This window comes from Mixophyes fleayi, chromosome 3 (assembly GCF_038048845.1).
Source record: "Mixophyes fleayi isolate aMixFle1 chromosome 3, aMixFle1.hap1, whole genome shotgun sequence".
NCBI lineage: Eukaryota > Metazoa > Chordata > Amphibia > Anura > Limnodynastidae > Mixophyes > Mixophyes fleayi.
This window is the reverse complement of record NC_134404.1, coordinates 21,776,837-21,799,353: the sequence shown is the minus strand read 5'-3', so window position 1 is coordinate 21,799,353 and position 22,517 is coordinate 21,776,837.

Genomic DNA, 22,517 nt, shown 5'->3' with positions numbered 1-22,517 from the left:
GAAGCCTGGACCTATAGAAGCAAGCCACATCATCTGCATTGTTTTCTCTGTAACACTGAGTGTATATAATACAGTTTTGCTGGTACTGGCTTCAGTCATTCTCTGACCACAGTCTTCTGGGCTGAAGTATTGTAAGCTGGTACCAGCGGAGCGCAGCTTAGTGCAGCGAAGGGCACGGCGCTATGTATGTATATATTTGGCATCGGCTATACTGTATTATAATTATGTATTGAATTGCTAAAACTTTTACATCTGCTAAATAAATTGTTTGTGCTTTGGAAACACAAGAAATCGCTTAGACAATGCTTATTGGAAAGCAATAAAATTACTTTAATAAGCCTTACAAAGGAGCACTGACCAATGGCTAGACAGGACATAACACATGTAAAGCATAGCACAGGTGCAAACTACTGCTGACAGCCTGCACAATGAGGAGAATTAAGGCTCAGGTAGGAGTGCTGAGGCTCGGGTGGAGATACCCGGAGAGCGGCGTGTAACACCAGGGATGATACAGACAACTCAGAACCAAATTTTGACATCTGGTGTGGTCTAAAAGAATTGACCAGAAAAATGTGACACCTCTGCCGTAAATCCACCTGATCTTACTATCAGAATCCAAAGGATGGTGGAGAATTATTTTCACGACAGCATAGAAATAGACACATCAGACAGTCCCTTTACATACTGGGAGGAAAAAAAGGGAATTTGGAGACCCATGTACCAACTTGCTTTGCACTGCCTAAGCTGCCCACCCTCCAGTATGTACTCGGAAAGAGTTTACAGCACAGCCGGGAACCTTGTCAGCAATTGGCGTAGGAAGCTACTTCCTCAAAATATGAAAAAGATGATGTTCATAAAAATGAACTTCAAGTTCCACGAGGAGGCCTTTCCCGCCAATTACATCAAAAGAGACTTCTGTAATGGTGGATTCCAGCGGTGATGAATTAATAATGTGTGAGGATGATGTACACACTGATGAGGGTGAGGATGAGGCTGATGACAACATCTTGCCACAGTAGAGTTCATTAACAGCACTGTTACCTTAGGTGCCTTAAGCCCATTGTTACCTTGTTTTTTTGGGGCCCAAACAAACCAAGCACTTCAGCCACAAGGAGTGACACTTTTGTGGCTGAAGTGCTTGGTTTGTTAAAGTGTGCATGTCCTTTTTAAGATCCAACATAAATCCAACAATTCCATCTTGCACAACTTTTCTTTTCTGCCACTGCAGTGTGCCAATGTGTCCTAGATGTGCTAGGAACTGCCGTGTGTTTGAGTCATTGCTCTGTCGCTTAGCATCTAGCCAGGTCGCTGCAGTATTTGTCCGAAAGTGTATGAACATAATATTGTGACCTGTGAGGTGGTCAAAATGGACTGTAAATGACTTGCAATTAGTGTTATTGAGGTTAATAATAATGTAGGATCAAAAAAAGAACAAAATTATGTGATTTTAGCATATTTTAGCAATTTTTCTAAAAGAATACAGGTCCAAAACCAAAACACAAAGCTAATCCAGATCCAAAACCAAAACCAGTTCACAGGGGTCAGTGAGCATCTCTAGTTAAAATACACCGGACTATCAGAGTCACATGAAGTGATGTGAACATTTAAAATTTTAATAAGATGCAGATATCCATTATACAATAGATGGCACTATATATATATATATATATATATATATATATATATATATATATATATATATATCAAATAAATTTATGTATATTGTCGTGAACATAGAGAGCTTGCAGTTATTTATAAGGGATAATTCATAACTGCAGTGTAAATAGGTTGTATCAAATGAATCCATTGATAAGTTAGTGTAACAGGTAAAGATGCAGAGTCTGATGTAATTGTGTTTGATGGCTTTTTACATCCCAGTGTGAGGAGATAAGCCGGCCACCTTTAGCAGCTTCCAGGATGTTCGCTTTAGACACTTGAATAGACTTTGTGGTGCCAATCACAGCTGGAGATCTTGGTAGACAGCATGTGAAAGCCTATACAGGTATATAGAAATATGACCTTCAAAGGAAAATGTTGTCATAGTTCATATTTTGGGAAACCTGGATGCCACTCCGTACTGAGGGGCAAAAACCACACAAGGGTTTTAAAACATAGATACCAACTACACAGGGAACAGCCATAAACACATGTATTTCAGGATGAGATTGGATATTGTTGTAATCTCATCATATTTGGTATTTAAATGTGCGGGAAATTATGATCGGTTTATTGAAGGGAAAGTTATGTCTCTGGGAGGTATCTGAGGAAAGCTAAGACCGGTCAAAACTTAGGAATAGTTTGAACAAACCTGAGGTGACACCCAGGGGACATTTCCGCCCCCCACGTTAGCATTCACACTGCCCTTGTGAATGCCGTCCCATTTGAGTTTGCTTAAAAACCTGTGTCTGGAGGGACAAAGTGTCAGACTTTTGGGGAAATCAAGTTACATTGATAAGCTGTCCATCTTCTTAGCCAATTCCCCTTGGCCAGAATGCAATTCATGTAAGTGCAAATCTGAATGTAATCCTTTTTATTTTAAACTGTTTTTGCTTGTTATGTCAAATTTATTAATTGTTATTCATTATTTTTGTTATCTGTATGCCCTGTACTTTTTCTATATTAAATCTATAATTTAATAAGTTGCGTCCCTGATACTCTAAAGAATCCATAGCCTGTTTAGAAGAGACTGATCGTCCAGGTTAACCCTTGGAGTGCCAGTGTGTAATTTGTTGATACATTTGATTAACAAGCTGTGTGTGCTTGTATTTACATTTGTGTAACAGTCTGGAGGTGTGAAGAGTTAACCCTGTGTGTGCTGGTGTGGGTCTTGTTAGTTTGTGGATAACTAGAAGCCTGTGTGCCAGTGATGGACAGTATATTGGGGTCCTATTGCCCGTACCCAATAGGTGGTGACTGAACCTTGAAGTGTCTGGGGGGTGTGAGAGCGCTGTGTTGGGGGCGATTTTGTAGGTCTAGAACCTGTGTGATAGGTGAGAGAGACTGCGGGCAGAAATCGTGTGTGACCTCATACAGCAAACACCCCAAAGTCACGGCAGCTGGGAGCGTGTTCGTGACATATATGTATATTTATGTATATGTAATATGTATGTTAATGATTTATGTGAAAAGCAGCTTGGATAACTGATAATCCCTAGAGATATTCCCTGGGATGGGAATTCAATTTATGTCTCTATGAGAATATCTAATGGCTGCCTCCACATAACGTAGGAAAGCACTACTTGCAATTGTGTATTGTTGCATTATTGTGAGACCATGGACCCACTTTGCCAAGGACTTCATCACTTATCTGGCTCTGATTAAAAAACTGTAACATAGTCTAGGTAGTTGTTGGCCATTTCTCTAAAATGGCACATTGTTATTACACAAATTGGTTTACCTTCAGCCTCAACCCTTGCTAAAATCTGTTTCAAAGAAATTGTCCATGTACATGTATGTCCCCAAGAGATTGTTTCAGACTGTCGAGTTCAATTCATTTCTAAATCTTGGAGATCAATTTGCAAATATCTTAATATCCATCTTAACTTTTCCTTGGCCTACCATCCCCAATTTAATGGTCAAACTGAGAGATTAAATCAAGGCTTGGGGACTTTCATTATAATCTACACTTCTTCTACTTTATTTGAATGTATCTACTCCCATGGGCAGAATTTGCACATAACATTTTTCATGAGTCTTCGTCTTCCACTCCATTCTTCACTGTGTATGGACTTCATCCATTAGTTCCAACATTTTATTCCTCACCTCCTACAGAAGTTCCTGCAGTCAACTCTTTGTGGCAGGATTTCTCTACTGTTTACTCCAAAGCAAATCAAAATCTCAAGAAATGCTCCAAACGCTACAGATTTGTTTTTGAAAAGAAACGATGTGCTATTCCAGCACTAAAAAAGGAGACAAAGTCTGTCTTTCAATTAGAGACACGTTTAAAAGTTCCATGTATGAAGTTTGCATCCAAGCACATTGGTCCTTTCAAAATTCAAAAAGTAATCAACCCAGTGGCATTCCAGTTGAAGTTACCACCTTCACTTTGCATCTCCAATACCTTCTATATATCTTTATTGAAGCCACTCATTATCCATTATTTTTCTTCTTTATCTTCTCCTTCATCTGCCTTCATCAGTCAAACAGATCCTCGATTCCAGAGGAAAGATTTAGTACTTGGTAGATTGGAAGGACTTTGGTCCTGAAGAACTATCTTGGCTTGACTCCTATGATATTCATTCTCTAACTCTTTTGAAGAAATTCTGTGCTAAATTCCCCAAAAAACTCTCCATATGATGTTCAGTGCCCAATCTTAAGAGGGGCTGTACTGTCATGGGCCGGACCATCTTGCTCACCTACCGGGGTCTGGTGTGCAGTCCTGGCCTCCTCCATTTGTCTCCCCTTTAGCTGCCATGATCTTCCGATGATGGCTGCCATCTTGGATCTTTTATAGATTTCCCTATTCAGCCAATGGTTGATTACCTTTCATTCCCTCTCATCCTCCAGGCTATTTAATGCACCTGTCTTGGCAATATGGAGCCAGGATCTTCATGTCCTGTAGACTGCTAAACTGTTGGATTGTTGGGCTCCTGTGTATTCATGGTATCCCGTGTCCGTTCCTATTCTGCAGATCCTGTTATCCAGCACTATATGCTTCTCCGCTAGTCCTGGTATTCTATATTCATTCCTTTTCAGCAGATCCTGGTATCCAGTGCTACATGGTTCTCAGCTAATTCTGGTGTCCTGTGTCTATTCCTATTTTGGTCTCTTCTTGTCAGTCTCAACCGGTACCCATTCAGAGAACCGTGACCTGTGGGATGTAAGCATCGAATCCCAACCCTTCTCGCGGGGATCCCTGGTGAAAATCTTCGCCTCGTTAGACTCCGCCCCTTTGAGGTGGGTGGAGATAATCCAGGTAGATTGTGAAGAATCCCAACTGTTTCTGTGAATTCCCTGACTGTCTGACTCCATAGTACGTCTAAATAAGTAAGCACAATGCCATTAAGTCAGTACTCAATAATCCTTGAGGGAAGTGTACAGTGACAAAACACTAATGGTTAAATAAAGTCAGTACTCACTAACCATAACAGAAGTATCTAGCAGGAGAGAGTACAGGAACAGAACATGATGTTAAAATAAAATCAGTACTCAATATCAATAAAAGGAGAGAGCACAATGACTGAACACAAAATAAATAAGACAGGACACTGTGGTTACATTAGTCAGTACTTTATATCATAACAGAAGAGAGTACAGTGATTTAACACAAATAGAAACCAATGTCAGTACTCATTAACTATAACAGGATACAGTGATAGGAACAAAGCTATAAATCAGTACTCACTAATCGTAACAGGGGAGAGTACAGTGACAGGATAAAGTAGCCAAATAAGTCAGTACTCAATATTACTAACAGAAGAGAGTATGGTGACCAAACACAAGGCTAAATAAGTCAGTACTGAATAACATAATGAGAGAAAGAACCGTGACATGACATCCTGGCTAAATAAGTCCGTACCCAACATATCGATATCTGCCTTCTCTAACAGAAAAGAGTATGTTGAACAGACATAGCTAAATAAGTCAGTACTCATTAACCATAACAGGAGCAAGTACAGAGATGGGACACAAAAGCTCAATAAAGTCAGTACTCATATCAGTAACAGGAGAGAGTATTGTGACTGAAAACAAGGTGAAATATTTTAGAACTCAATAATCCTGACAAGGTAGAGTATAGTGACAGGACACCATGGCTAAATATGTCAGTACTCAAGATATCCACTGCCCATAAAAAGGAGAGTGTACAGTGATGGAGCACAAGTCTAAATAAGTATTCAATAACCATACAGGGGAGAGTATTGTGACAGTACACAGAAGCCAATAATGTCAGCACTCATATCAGTAACAGGAAAGAGTGCAATGACAGAACACACACTAAATAATTTAATACTCAATAAACATGACAGAAAAGAGTACCATGATATTACACAGAAGCCAAATAAAATCAGTACTCATGTCAGTAACATTAGAGAGTACAATGATTGAACAAGGGTAAATAATTAATTACTCAATAATCTGGACAGGAAAGTGTACCGTGACAGAACAATACTCACTACCATACATGGGAAAGTACAGTGACCAAACAGAATATCAATAATTATAGTATGCACAGAGTATATGAACAGTGCTAAAATGTCAGTAGACTCTCAATTCTGATGTGCTTTCTTACCAAGCAAGGTGCACTGGTAAGCACGTCATTCTGACTGCTGACAGTGCAATTGCCACTTTTAAGGTTGCAATGAGTGGACCCCAGTAATCAACTTGACGCATGCAAGACTCATGAGCTCAGTGTAAATGACAGCAATTCTGCACAACTAGTGATTTACAGTGTAAAGAACTAGATGTCCACTTATTAATCCATCTAATGGTATAAGCAGATCTCCCCCAGCAACTGTAGGGTTAAACATCTTGCAATTCTCTTTTCAGCATTTTAGGCAGTTTCACAATAGAATCAAACTTCTGTTATAATATAGACAGATTCCTGTGACAAATGATTATGCTCCATGTTCCTTGCACACTGTTTCAGCTTGCAGATTACTTCAAATACAGCAGATTTGGCTAGAGAAAACTTCAGACAGCAGCATACCCTCTCAATAGGAATATTACAGTCCCTGTTAGAGGTTTTAATAACACGTTTTGAAGTCTCAATAAAATTGAACAAGTAAAAGCAAACTAAACTTATCTGTCTTCATACGAGTCCTGCTAAAATCTCATGGGCAGTGGCATGCTAGGTCTTTTCCTGTACTACAAATATGCTTTCTTCTGGGTTGGGTACTACATGCTTTTGCTGCAATCATCCCTCAGGACAACAGTTCAGCAATAGCATTCAGTGGCTCTTTGTGGGAAGATCCTCTATTATCCCATCCAGCAGTCAAAGATCATAACTCACAGCCAGCAGTCACACATCACAACTCACAGCAAGTCTGTTTTTGGCTCCTCCCCTTTCCCCCAAAGAATCTCCTGAAGCCTTCTAGTACGCGTTGGCATCAAAATACTCAATTTCGCGGGCTTTTGCAACTTGTTACAGTGTCTGACTATCTCTGCATGCTTCTAGTGCAGTCTGGGGCCCTAGTGAGCATCCTGGGGATATAGTTTGCATTTTGTCCACCCAATAATGACTGATGCAATTTGCATTGAATTTCCCAGAGGCGCTCTGAGGAACTGTCGTTTTCTGCAATAATATACCTGTGATTAGAGTATTACACATGCCCAATTGGATTTTCTCAATCAACCCAAGAAGTTGGTCAAAAACTAATCTTGATTGGTGGTTATTTAATAATTTGGATAGCATGCTTCCTTCATTTTCTATTGGTCTTTGCAGTCTGTCACACAACTACTCTACTATCTGGGAAGTGACATCAATAGACCCAAAATGTTACTTCCTGTGCAAAAAATTATAGACTTGTAATAACTCCATTGGTGTTCTGGAATCTGAGCTGTGGATTGTGGTCAATTAGAATTATCATGGCATGGCCACGCCACTGTCCTGATGCTGCCTGTAACAAAAATTGGGAGTTATGTACAGACTGCACAATGGGGGCAAGGCCATATGAAGTGCTAGAATGTCCCATTCTCTGTTCCACTCCCCTCCAAACCCCATCATTGTCACCTGTGCAGAGCAGCAGTGAACAGAGAATACCTCTCAAATCTCCAACCTGTAGGACAAAGGTGTCCGGATTAGGATGGTGGGACAGACCCCTCAGTTTAGAACTGTCTAGTCTATATTGGGATGTTTGGGAGAAATGCTGTTTTTGTCCTCTTGATTAGAGCGGGACAGTCTGAATTATCTTACATGGAAATGGGAGTAATTGGGCTAATTTGTTTTGCCTCGGTAAATGTTGGTAAATATGATTGGCACAGCTAATATGGTAAACATGTACAAGCTAAATAAGAGCAACATGTGTATTTTTTGTTTCATGTCTGTTCGAGTTTCACCTCTACAGGGACAAATGTATAACCTTACAGATATATAATTAAAAAATGTTATTATATATTTTATTGAAAAGATGATACTTTTCAAATTAAGATTTTTTATATATATATATATATATATATATATATATATATGTGTTGAAAAGCCAGAAAAAATAACCACCCACATATGTGTATGTTGGTCTTTGGTGATTGTTAAGTATGAAATGAATCCAAACATTCTGGACACGCTGAATCTTTGCATTTTTCGCAAATGTAGCAACTGCATCTGCTATAGTTTTTTCCGTAGCATTGAAGGGGGATTTTTAAGATCAATTTTTTGGGGGTAATGTCCAACTCCATCCAATCTTATTTCAGGTACAACCTTCTGCCAAATTTTTGCTTTTTTGTGTTGGTGTTTCCACATTAGATTTACAAGGCCTTCCCCTTTTTGGCGTTTTCGTCCATTTGAATTATTGTTGATGCAAATCCAGCTTTGAATTCTAGTAAACACGTTTGATTTCTTGCTATTCTTGAAAAGGATCCATGCGTTTACTATGGAAATATTAAGAAAATGGAAGGCAGTGCTATGGTAAAATTTATGAAAATTGATTGAATGAGGATAGTGAACAATCATCCTATCTCACACATATCTACTCCCCCCATAAACGTGTTGTATTGGTTGACAGCAAATGGCCTTGTTATTTGGGCATACGCCTTTTGTTTTCTGTCTCATCTGGAGATGACGTTTTGCGGTCCTACATATGTAAAGATCATATAACAATATTATTATATGTTCCCTGTAGAATTGTCACATTGTCTGTTGATGTGCAGCCAAAATTGATCCTCTACCACATTTTGCTAAAGTTTTAGAGTTGACGACTGTCAGTATCTATCTGCAGCTTTCTGCATTTGCATGCTGCTTTGTATTGGCAGGAGTTTTGGACTTGTTAATTATGTATTATCTGACAGTACCTCTATACACCAGAGATGCTGCTATTGTGCCTTTTCCTTTGTCATTACTAGGGATTAACCTACGTCACTAATTATTTCCTGCACCTGGTGATTCCCTTTTTATACCTGTCTCTCTTTATTACCTGTGTTGGACTTTGTTGTCTTGTTGCGACTCCTTATGCTTGTGTTCTCCTGTGCTCTGGGACTTTCTCATGCTGCTGCTGACATCACTACACCGGATTTCTCTACCCTCAGCATCTGCATCTGTTGTATTCCTTTGCTACCAGTATTTAGCTTTACTTTGAAATCCCTGTGCAGTATCAGCAATATTCCATTCATACTATTTTTCTGTGTTTTCTGATTAACATGCTCAATAAACACCTTTATACTTTCATCACATCCTCTGTTCCCAGTTGCGAGTTGCCAGCCGCTGTCTCCAGATCCGAGGTGCCATCCTCTGCGCCAGCACCAGTCACCTGTCCTAAGATGCCCGCTCCAGTTGCTTGTCCCGAGGTGCCAGCTCCAGTTGCCACTTAATACGGTTCAGGCTGAGTCGCCACTAGATATGGTGCAGCCAGAGTTGCCGCGCTCCCAGTGCTGTCTGGTCTAAGTGTGCCGAGTCCGGGCCGTCCTCCAAGCGTGCCCAGTCCGGGCCGTCTCTTGCCAAAGGTGTCCAGTCCAAGCCATCTCTTGCCGAAGGAGTCCAGTCCGAGCAGTCACCTACCTTTGAGGGGCACCTTTCCCAACTTAGTGCCCTTCTGAGGTTTTGTGCTTCACATATTCCCTCCATACCTAGCCTCGTTAATGACCTAAAGAGACAGATAGTTTTTGTTATCTCATTTTAGAGGAAAAGTCTTCGAATGGGCAAACCCCATTACTGAGGCTAACCATCCTATCCTATTAGACTTGCAACTCATTGTTGAGGCAGTAATTGGCAAGTTTACACCATCTCCTGCAGTGCAATCTTGCAGGTCACCTGTGCATCTGGCAATATTACCCCAGTCCAACATCTACCTTTGTGCTCCACCCAGTTGTTTCAGGCTATTATTCCGATGGGATCCCACAAAAAGAAACGGCAAAAAAAAGTGAGGAGGTTGTGTGTGCCTCAACTCTCCTCTGGCATGATTTCTCAATCTTTCCTGCCGAGGACATCTCTGCCAGACCCCCCGCCATTGTGGACTATGATTCTGACAATTTTCACCACTTTTGGTAATACAGGCATCTGGAGTCTGCCCTAAGGGGGAAAGGTATTGCCAGGATCTGTCTGCATTTGCATACTGCTTTGTATTGACATCTCCTACCTCCAGGACTTTTGGTCTTGTTATAGTACGTATTATTTGGCAGTACCACTATTCACCAGAGGTGCTGCTATTGTGCATTTTCATTTGTCATTACTAGAGGTTAACCTGTTTCATTTATTATCTCCTGCACCTGGTGATTCCCTATTTATATTTGCCTCTCTCTATTACCTGTGCTGGTCATTGTTGTCTTGTTACTACTTCTTATGGTTGAGTTCTCCTGTGCTTTGGGACATTCTTATGATGCTGTTGACATCACTACACCAGATTTCTCTCCACTCAGCCATTCAACCTGCATCCGTTGTATTCCTTTGCTACTAGTGTTCAGCTTTACTTTGAAATCCTTGTGCAGTATCAGCAATATTTGGTTCGTACTATTTTTCTGTATTTTCTGATTAACCTGCTCAATAAACACCTTTATGCTTTCATCACATCCTGGGCTCCGTAGCTGTGATTTACATTGAAGCGTGACAACGAGCTTGGCATCAGAATCTTTAATTCTGTTTCAAATAATGGTACCAACAAAAAATCTTTTTGCCATCCATTTATAACGATAAGTATAGAGGTAAAAAGATTATCCAAAAACAGCTTGTGGTTTTTATCTTCTAATCCATCACATAGTCTTATCACAGTATTACCAATCATACCAAAATCTGTAATCATGGAGTTCGATTTTTGGTACATTTCAAATTTTGAGACATATCCATCTTGAGATGCTTTCACCCATACTGTGAAGCCACAATTTTTGGGTTTGAAATTTAAGTACTGTTTGGCTCTGTGTCTTCCTTTGAAAGGAATGATCATTTTGTCAATGGCCTAGAATTCCATTGCATTCTGATGTCAACAAATGTTTCGGACAAGATATCTATCAGTGGACAAACTTTGATAAATATATCATTGCAGTCATCTGGTATTTCGTACTTGTTTTTATAATGTAGGAACCTTCTGTTTAACTCAAAGCGTTTTTACATTGCTAACTCTGATTGGCTTTCACTTTCTCACAGAGCCAATCAGAGCACAGCCAGCTACTGAATCACACACAGAGCTGTCACAGTCCCACACTCAGTCCGCTGCCTGCATGAGCACTGTGTGTGCAATACAGCAGTCAGTCACTGATGGCAAGGACAGTGTTGTCCTGTCCTGCTCCACCTCTTCCAGTGAGTCACCACTTCGCGATCCCAACCCCAGTGTCATCACCAGCCTGCTGCGTTGAATTCATATGAATACTTTATTCCATCTAATTCTTTTGATGCAATGGTTAGTTACCATCACATCGAAAATTTCAATGGTGGAAGCCCAGCCATCATTTGATGACAGACTACCGATGCACATCTCTAACAAGAATCCGGGAGAAGCGGAGACTTGCGCCAAGGAGTGAGACTGATGTTATCAATAGGCGCCAGCAGCAAGACATACTGGCACAAAAATACATATAGAATATACACTGCCACAAAAATACACACAAGCTCCAAATGTCCACAAATGTAGACATTGACTATTTACGTTGAATTGAATAGACATAATACAATAAACCCGTAGATGAATACAATCACAATTCCTAAACATATTTAGAGTACGTACCTGTTTTTTATTGCACAAACTTTTAATTATATTATGTTATACCACTTTACATTATTTCAATATACCACTTTACTGTTGCAAATTGTTGTTGAATATTTATGAATGTCCCAATGAAATGCACAGAAAGTGTAAATGCTTTGTCTGTAAATAGACTTTAATATTGATTATATTGAACGATTTAGTTAAATATATATCTTCAAACTTCAAAAAGTTTTGCAATTAAAAAAACCACATTATTTTTAAATAAAAGTAAAGGTACACATATGTGCCAGTATGCCTGAAGAGGTTCACCCAATGAACTAAAGCAGTGTTGTAAAGAGGAGTAGGCCAAAATAAATAAATTCATGCAGAAAATAATTACTTCAAGTTATTCCTGCTTACAGTGGTTCTACAAGCTGTTGAATCATGGGGTGATACTTCTTTCCACATGGCTTTTCCATGTTGGCTTATGTGATATTTGTAACATGAGCTTAAGTTTATCAAATAGTATGACTTGGTGAAACTAGATGGTTGCTATTTATGTCATAATCTGTAAAAACACATATTTGAAAGAGGTTGTACTTTCTTTTTCACATGACTTCATGCTCTATGCTGGCCACTGAAATGCATTACAGAGAATAGTTATACAGCTATTACGAAAGTCTGCCCGTAGGAGATTGTGATGTACTTATTCAGTCGTTCATCAGTTAACCCTTAAGCATTCTGCAACTAAAAATAGCTATGCACTGCCTGTGGACAGTAGAGAAGTGGTATTACTCACTCCCCTGCCGCCCTGTGATCCAGTGAAACGGCAGTGCTTGCCTATGGCTCCAGGCTGCTCTCTCACGGTATATTGCTGGTAATATTAAGCTGGCTTTCTACTCAGGTACAACTTGGATCCCGTCCCCCTCAATGTAATCTCCAAACCATAGTCAAATCCAAACTGAAATTGAGCAGGGAGCCAGCTTACCAATGGCAGCTCTGTGCTGAGACACAAAATAAAGGGAGAGCTATGTACTGCTCACAGACAATAATGATGAAATGTTTTAATATTTAGGTGGATAACTCCTTTAAATCTAGGATTAAAAACAGAAACTTACAGTACTTCAATCATTTACTAGAAATATTGACAGGTGATGTCAATTTAACTGTTATTTTCTAAATAGTAATGACAAAACAAGTCTTTCACAGTATTTTATTTGTATGTTCTATTAATGATTTAAATTGAAAATGTTTCCTGCCCTGCCCTGGAGCGCTATGGTAACATGCTTTTTAGGTTGCCAGATTACAAATTACAGCTAATACCTCCTGCCTTATGTATTAAAAAAAACGTAGGTTCACACCATTTAGGGTGTGTCGTGTTTTAAATAATAAAGTTGCTCGATCACATCATGTATATACCATTCTTTGCAAATACTCTTCTTTATATTTAATTTGGGCTTCTATTTATTTACATTTTATAATGAAAATGTGACGTTCTCCTTAATTTATAACTGTCCAGACAATATTCACTGTTGCATATGACATTTCAATACATTACTATATTGTGTACAAATAGGGTAATGTGTCTTTAGCATTTACTAATAACACAGTCACGCTGCATCTCTAGGCGATTGTGGGTCTTATACATTTGGGGCAAAGGCTACTGTTGTTGAGCTTGACTCATCTTGAAATGCGTCCGACTGATCACATGCACATTAATCACTTTTTTTGATACATGTCATTTTCTACGTACGTTTGGTGCGCAAATGCATCCACCTTTAAGTATAAAAATGGTGACCTATTGATCATTATATTGTCAAGCGCTTAAGGTTTCCAGTAAACAAACATTACAGTAAGACAACATTGGTGAATGTTAAATTGCTTGTGAGTATGTACGCTATGCAACAAAGTCACAGGCCTTGGCTAATTTTCACTGTTTGTGGCCACAGGCCTTTGGATAATTACCCATTATTAAAGCCTACTGAAATGCTCAGTTCTAAATCTGTGTGTGTGTAAAGAAAAACCATTTAGCAAAAATTCTGATATCTTACTGAAATACAAATTGAACGCCACTAACATCATAGTTATGTCATATAGTAATAGGTAGTAAGTACCTTTACATTTATGCAAGCGTTGTCCTGATACTCTTGCAACTTTGGCAGCCACAAACCAAGATAATAATTTATATATTGCAAAACTAGTGCAGTCACAAATAAATTCAACTAAAATACTCCATCTTATATTTGCAGAGTCATCAAAGTCTTTGTAGATTTGTCTGCCCTCTTCCTTCTGAAATAAAAGTCACAAATATAATTAGTCATTGTCACAGAAGCAGCAACTACATGGGGATATACACAGTGACATTAGTGCTCTTGGTTAATTACAGAGATTATTGATTTCTGTAGTAAATGCTTTGTCAGTAAACACTGACACATTTGCAAATTCTGACTGCAGAAAAAAAAGCCCAACAAGTGTTCACTGTGCAATCAGCGTCTGCAAAAGTCTCAGCCTGAACTGACACCAGGTTTAACATAGAGATAATGACCTCAATGAATATATCTGATTAAGCATAGCTGGAGGAGAAATGTACAATTGATCTTAATGTGTACATACCTAATACTGCTCACTTGAACTTGACAAAACTTTGGTGAATAATGGAAACCATCTAAACAAATATAGCAACTAACCAATTTTAGTCTTATTGAAATTACCAATCATTTAAATACCTGCAGTAAATTTTGAGACACCATGGCTATGTCGTTTCTAGTGTCTGTTTAGCGTAGATGAACATAATCAGCAATTAAGAGTTCTTTTAGATGTGGTCCCCCATGGAGGCATGCGGGGGCTGGCTTATACAAACTCACGTTGGTTTGCAGGCTATTAGAAGTCCTTCCAGTTACTGATATCTAGCCAAATAAGAACTATAAACTTCAGTCAGGTTAGCTGCAGAATTTACAGAGAGCATCAGTGCATCACTGGATTGGCAGCATGTGACCGGGGGCCGCAATTCCATAGACACACTTTCGACAACTTTGACAGTGTCTGAAGAACTTATTATTAGACTAGATGCCGCTAATGGTGTTCCCACCCAGTGTTCTCCGCAAAAAAATTTGACAGCCAGGTGGGGACAGTGGTAAGACTTTGCAATAATATTGAAACATTTTGGAGGGTGTATCACACACCGGGCCTGCACTTCGGTCCTGGCACACTTACCTGCTCCATGCAGGGATACCTGGCAGCACTGAATGCGCGTCTGTCCGATGGCGGTGGCCATCTTGGATTCGGATCTGAGCAGACCCGATCTTTTAAAACCTCTCCTCAGGCACTTCGGGCAAATGCCAGAAGGGCTGATGGGCCGGTCCGGTCAGTCAGTGCACGGTGCACTGACAGCCTGTCACAGCCTTCCTGATGGCTGGCTCCTCCCCAGGAACCAGATCACATGATCTGGTGGCTGCAATGTCAAGTCGGCCGGGTCAGAGGAGCAGAGAAGAGAAGAAGAAAACAGAAACAAAAAGAGAAAAGAAGATGAAAAGGTAAGTTCAGAAAAAAGGGGAGGGGGGGGAGATGAAGGGTGAAGGATGCCACACAGAAAACGGGAAATTGAGGGAAAGAATGGCCCATAGAAAAAGGGAAAGGGGGGATAGAATGGCACACAGATAAAGGGAAAGGGGGGGAAAGAATGGCACACAGAAAAAGGTGAAAGGGGGGGGAAGGATGGCACACAGAAAAAGGGGGGTGAGAAAAGTGAGGATGCCACACAGGAAGGGGGGGGGGGAGAAGAGAGAGGATGCCACACAGGGGGGAGGGAGAGAAGAGAAAGGATGCCACACAAGGGGGGGGGTGCTGTATATTCCTACTGGATATTTACATAAACTCACAGTTTATGCAAATATAATTTAGTGTTGTTAATGTTTACTCTATGGCATAATATGATTTTTGGGCAGTACTGTATAGCATAATATGATTTGGGGCACTACTGAATGGCATAATATGATTTTTGGGCACTACTGTATGGCATAATATGATTTGGGGCACTACTGTATGGTATACGATTTGGGGCACTATTGTGGCATAATATCAACTGAGTGCAGTATTGTGGTATAATATCATTTGGTTAGCAGGAGGAATCTGATAGTTGCTCCCAGTCCCTGGATAGAACACAGCCTGCAGAGCAAGCCGAGGAGCTCTAGGTCTCACAAGATTTGGTAATCTCGTGAGACTAAGAGCTTCCCTGCTTCCTCTAGAGGAAGTTCCCACCCTGATGGATGTCAGCAGCACCAGAAGCATAGATAAGTACAGTGGGCTGGGGGTGTCATAATGTGGCTGGGAGGATGGCGTGATGTGGCTGGGAGGCCGTGATAAATGTAATGTTTTATTATAATGTATGTATCAATGCCCCATGTTGGCCACACCCACAACACAATGTGGCCACACCCTTTTCAGCGCCGCCGCTTTACACGATTTCTTTCTTACTGGACCTGAGGTGGGCCTATATACTTTAAATGCAAGGGCTATTTTTAGTCCCAGTCCAGCCCTGCCTCTCCTCCTCTATTTGTGCTTTTTTCATTAGCAGGGTATTTAAGGCACCTGATCATGCAGTCCGGTGCCTGTTCTCTGTGTGTCAAGCCCTGACAGTGCACAGACGCGGTCCCCTTTGCTCCTGCTAGTTCAGCCTGTTGTTCCAGTGATTACTAGGTTGCTGGTCAGTGCCACTCATCCACAACTACCATCTCCTCGTGTTCAGCAACCTCCTGTTCCAGCGATTCCTTGGCTGCTGTTCAGTGCCACTCATCCCCAATTACCATCTCCTCGTGTTCAGCCTGCTGTTCCAGCGATTCCTTGGTCACTGTTCAGTGCCACTTATCTGCGACTGATTTTTCCTCAAGTCTATCCGCCACTCTGCAAGAGTTTCTCCCATTCCTGTGATCTCCATATGGGTCTCGTCTAACACTCTCCCACAGGACCGCGACCTGTGGCTGCAAAGCCCATACCCCCTTGTGGGGGTTCCTGATGAAGACAACCTGTCCCATTAGACTCTGCGCTTCTGGTGGAGTAGTGCCGAGTTAGATCTGGGGATCTAAAATTCCATTCTTGACCATGACACGGTGGAGCACCCGGGAAATCGATATTTAGCAAACCGCAAAACATTACTAAACTTGGAGACTTAAAAAATTGTGATGGAATAAAAGGCCTCAATGAACGGTTTATGATTCTAGACGATGTCTTAAGTTGACCTCACACATTATGCTATCACAATTGAAATTGGGTACTTTGCTCAATATCACAGCTTGTGTGTTTGAAAACAACTGCAATCCATAATAATGATTCTTTCGAAATCAAGCGTATGCGTATTGGCACAGCAGAAAATGCAGGAAACCCTGTCTGTTTGGTCACGTGTGTGGTGAAATTAATTCTTGCTTGAATGTTAGCATTAGTCTTTGCGTGGCCAGCTTTACAAAAACTAGGATGTTTATTTTATTATACATGAGTTGTGTGAATTCTTGAATAAACATCTGTGAAAGGTATACTTATCTTTGTCAACTTCTCACATCAAAGACAATACATTTTTCATATCATAGCTATGTTAAAACATTCTTGATTGTTCATAAACTATTTGAACAATACTTACAGCTTGTCATTCTTATTTTTGGCCTTCAAATTTAACTCAGCTAGACATTTTGCCTCATAAAATATATACATGGGGGAGATTAAATTTAGTGTGATGTCCTGTTAGAGCCTCGTGTAATGAGACTCCACAGGATGGTAGGGCACTAAAACATTGCTTATTTTTTCCAGCACCTAATAACAGTGCAAACAGAAATAAGCAATGTTTCATGTACCATAATAACCAGAAATGGATGAAGGAGCACAACATAAAAGCCTCTAACGGGACTTCGAGCTCAACTGAAACCATCCAACAGAACCATCCCACGAAGCATCCTGTCACAGAGTCTTCTCAAATTCTGTATTATAAGGAATAACGCTGCCCTTTCTGTGCAATATAAGGGTAATGGAGTACGGCCAACCTCATAAAAACCACTCACACATCATAGTAACGTATCCCTGCTCCCTTCCCTCACACATCATAGTAACATATACCTCCTCCCTTCCCTCATACATAGCAAAATATGCCTCCTCCCTTCCCTCACACATCATAGTAACATATCCCCCTTCCCTCACACATCATAGTAACATATCCCTCCTCCATTCTCCCTCACACATCATACTAACATATTGTTACGAGCCGCGACGGCTGGGCACCGTCACGATTAGATCCGCGCCAACTAGAAGGAAGGTGGCTGGTCCTGGGGAAGTGACCAGCCAGTAAATACTATACTTTCTACCACTGGCACTCTTTTAGAGTACTTGGTCTGGGGTGCCCTCTGAAAGAGAGAAGCCTAGGGCACGTGCTTCCCCCTTAATCCAGCTCTGGCCACAAGCAGAGGTATGTTAAATTTATCGACTTTTAGAGTAAGGAAAAGCTTCTAAGGTTTGTACATACAATTTTATTCATTTTTTTTTTCTTAAAAAGTCTTAATTACATATGCATATGGGAGCGAGTGGAAAGCAAGTTCCACTCGCTCCCATATGCATATGTAATTATGTTGTGGAACACAACTTGCGATTTAAAAAGTTGCACGCAAGTGTATGTATACCGTATTCAGAGTTGAAGATGTGTCCAGGTCTGACTGAGTAACAGATGCGTCCGCTTGACAACAGACACACCCCTCAGACAATGGTAGATAAGGTATTATGGCGCTGATCACTTACATAGAGAAATAGGATATAGAAAGATGTCGCTTACACATAGGAATAATCTGACATAAAAGAATACAGAAAGAATATATAAACATTCCGATGAAACAGTCTCTTATCCAGAATTATATATAGAATCGTCCCAGAGCACTGTTTCTTTGAATCTTCTAGACCAGTTCAAATCATTTTTCAATAATCAGTTTAATATTCTTAGATGATGACTTGAAACGTTGTTGAAGTAAAACTAAAAGATATCCTTAAACACAAAAAGAGACAATCATAGTGCAATATTCCCAATATCAAATATATGTACCATATGTGAACACTCCTTCCACCACAGGATCTCCAATGGTGAAATCTCTAGATTAAAAACCAATGACACCCCAATGGAAAAAGAAAACAGCGAAGTGATTTAAATTTTGAAAAATAAGAAAAACAACGAGGGATTCTCTTAGGGCTGCTAGAAATGCACTTACACGAATCCAAATTCAAAGAGTGGTATAAACATTAAGCACCAGAATCTTCTTGTAGCTTTCCTCGTAGTTCCTCTTCCTCAATAATACAGATGCACTCCACATGTATTCAGAAGGAGTAAATAGAAGGAGGGAACAAACCGGAAGGACATAGTGCTTTATCTTTTATTAAAAATGTTCCAAAATCAATAAAAACAATCCAAAATTCGCCTGCAGGTGAATGACAGGAGAGAGAAGCTTGGTCTCGTATACACATTACCAACTGTGCAACAGGGAATCTGCGTGAATCTGCATGCTATACGCTGATTATCTACGGGACTCTGGTAGGTGGCCTTGCCACTCCTACATGTGTGCTGTTTTATTTTAATTTTGGATTGTTTTGTTTCCCACATTTCACTTCCCAATCTATTTAGAGAATTTAGACATATAGGAGCACTCTCAGGTTACAAGATAAAGTCTGAAGGTCTAGTGTTGCGTCTGCCCAAACACATTAAGTATTAGATATTAACCCTGAATTCCACCAGCATACCTTATACATTCAGTACCTTGGAGTCTCCATAATTAATGACTCTATCCAACTATACAAAGCGAATTATACTCTTCTGAACCTGCACCAATCTTTATATATTTCTAGAAATTAAGAGTTAATACAATTAAAAGGAACATTTTACCCTCCCAGTAAATATTGGTAACAAAGCTTTAATGTCCATACAAGCAATATAAAGCAAATTTATCTGAAGACAGGAAAAAACCCAGGATCAAGACAGTGAATTTAATGAAATCACTAATAGAAGGGGCCTTGCTACATTTCAGAACTACTTTCAGACCATAAAACTCAGCCAGTCACGTACTGGCACATAAAACCAGGGCTAAAAAAATGTGTTGACATCAAGGACGCTTTTTTGACAGGTGATTGCTTACATTTTCTTCCATGGCTGTCAAACTCTTACAAGCCAGTTTCAGCCTATTCGGTCCCTATCATTTATTTCACGCTCTTGATTTTGAATGAAACTGATAATAACATGAAACATTTGAATAATCTCTCTCCTTACTCTGACATGAAGACATCGACTATTCAGTGAGAAAATCATAATAAAGTTATACAGTTTTGGTCCAGAAGGGGCATTAATCATTTTTTTGTATATTTTAGGACAGGTTGTCTCTACCTCTTTCGCAGAGATGAACAAAAAGCTTCAGATCACAGCAAGCTTTTAATTTCCAATATTTACACATCAGAGACTTTATTCAAACACAAATACAAGCAACTATATCTACTAACACAATTTGAGTGCCTATGTATTTATTCCATGGTCGGGAGGGGAGAAATAGCTGGTTCCATTACAATAACTATTATTCAAGGATTGGCATAAAACACAATCAAGTATGAGCATTCCCTCCTAATGGTTATTTAATTCCTCGCACCATGCTATTCTTCACCACTCCTCCAGACCCTTGCCTTCTCCTCTCTCCCATTTCCCCTAAACTAGAAAACCTGGCAGTGTTGCAGGCATATACAGCCAAGGAGGTGCTTAAGTTTTGTCATTTCTGGTAGCTGTTTAATATTGGTTCTGTATTATTGTCTATCTGTTAATTATTTAACTATCATCGTTATCACCATTTATTTATATAGCGCTGTCCAGAGAACTCATTCACATCAGTCCCTGCCCCGTTGGAGCTTACAGTCTATATTCCATAACATACACACACAGACAGTCAGACAGACAGACAGACTAGGGTCAATTTGATAGCAGCCAATTAACCTACCAGTATGTTTTTGGAGTGTGGGAGGAAACCGGAGAACCCGGAGGAAACCCACGCAAACACAGGGAGAACATACAAACTCCACACAGATAAGGCCATGGTTGGGAATTAACTATGTTTTTGCTGCATTGTCATTTGAAAATACACCTATATGTAAACTACACTGCTATTAAAAAAAAAGAAGAGAGAATTTTTAAAAAAATCTCCAAATTACCTTAACTTTAAAGTTTCCAAATACCCCTTGTACCTGTGAGATCTAGATTCCTACATTAAACTATTTTTGGGGGCGAGGGTTGTAGTATTCTGGCTCTCCAGGGCACCTGCATCAAAACAAAAACAAAACAAGGTTAATTGTTTTAGTATACAACCACAAGATGGCCTGAAGAAACAACATTAAATTCACTGTAACTACTCTTTGTTACACATCTTATGTTCCAGAAGGATTACATTATTTACCATATACATTGGTGACGTTACGAGAATACAAGTGAATCTAACTTAATTCAAATGGTTTCTGGCACAAAAACTAGCACCAAGTTGGGCACACCTGTTTATTTTAGCTATTTAATACATTGTCAAGTTTCTGCAAAGGCTAAATGACAATGGGTCACTGAGTTTGCACTGCAAATACACAGGGGGTTGTCCTACACAGAATACTACATGTCCTAGGGTGGTTCTGAGAATTGCTCCAAATTTTAATTTTTGTAATAGTAGTTTTATATGTTATTTATTCTGGTCCAAGTTAAATTTACAGGTACTGTAGTGCTGCCATTTGTAAGAAGGCGCTCAAGATCTATCCTGAAAGATCTTGGCACCACCAACCAACATCCCTACTCACTTCAGTTATCCCAACATCCTATTTGTAACTTATGGAGTTGCCCCAGATGCATCATCTGAGTGGTGAACTCGCAGTGAATCTCCCAGAACCTGTAAGTGGTCAGGTTAATGGGGAGCAGGTGGGTTGGAGAGTGGGAGGGTGAATATGATCAGCAGCGTCTGCTACCCACTCGCTCTCAAAATAAACAAATCTGCCCTACAATGACATGTTTCAAGTTGCACCTGTGTAGTTAATAAAATACTAATTCACTTGTATTACAGGTAGAAAAAAAACATCTATTTAATTGTACAATGTGCTCTGGATAAGACCTCTAGCTTTTTCTTTTTAAAGAAATTTCCCAAACCCAAATGTCAGAACCACAAGATTCCCATACATTGGTGTCCTTCCGTTCCCGGGTAAAAACAACAAAAAAAAACAACAGTCTGTAAAGGTCATTTCTCAAGCGCTCCACACTCAGGATAACGAGTCCACCAGTCAGTGCAACTATAATTGAGTAGATAAAGCAGTAACCGCTCAACCAGCAATTCAACATGGAGACACACTGGTTCTGATCGTTGGTGAACAGGGGCTGGTCTCCTAATAAAATTTAGAGAGTTCAAGAAACACTGTTGTGCCAGTTCTTATGCCCACCTTGTGGCAAGCTGGATTCACTTATAGACTTGTCCACACGAGAGGAATACTCTCAATGTATATCACCAGATAAATACAACCGCCACTGATCTCCTTAGGCCATGTCTCATACACCATATTTGCTACTATTTCCATTCTCCCCTTCGGGCGAGCCCGGAGAAGATACCTGGATCCAAGTTCTGGGTGTGTAGCTGTGCGAATCATATTAATAATTGCAGAGGTGGTGGGTGGCAGAATGTTGCAATGTGCTGTGAACCGCGTCATGAACGACCATGCACGATCTATGTGGCGTTT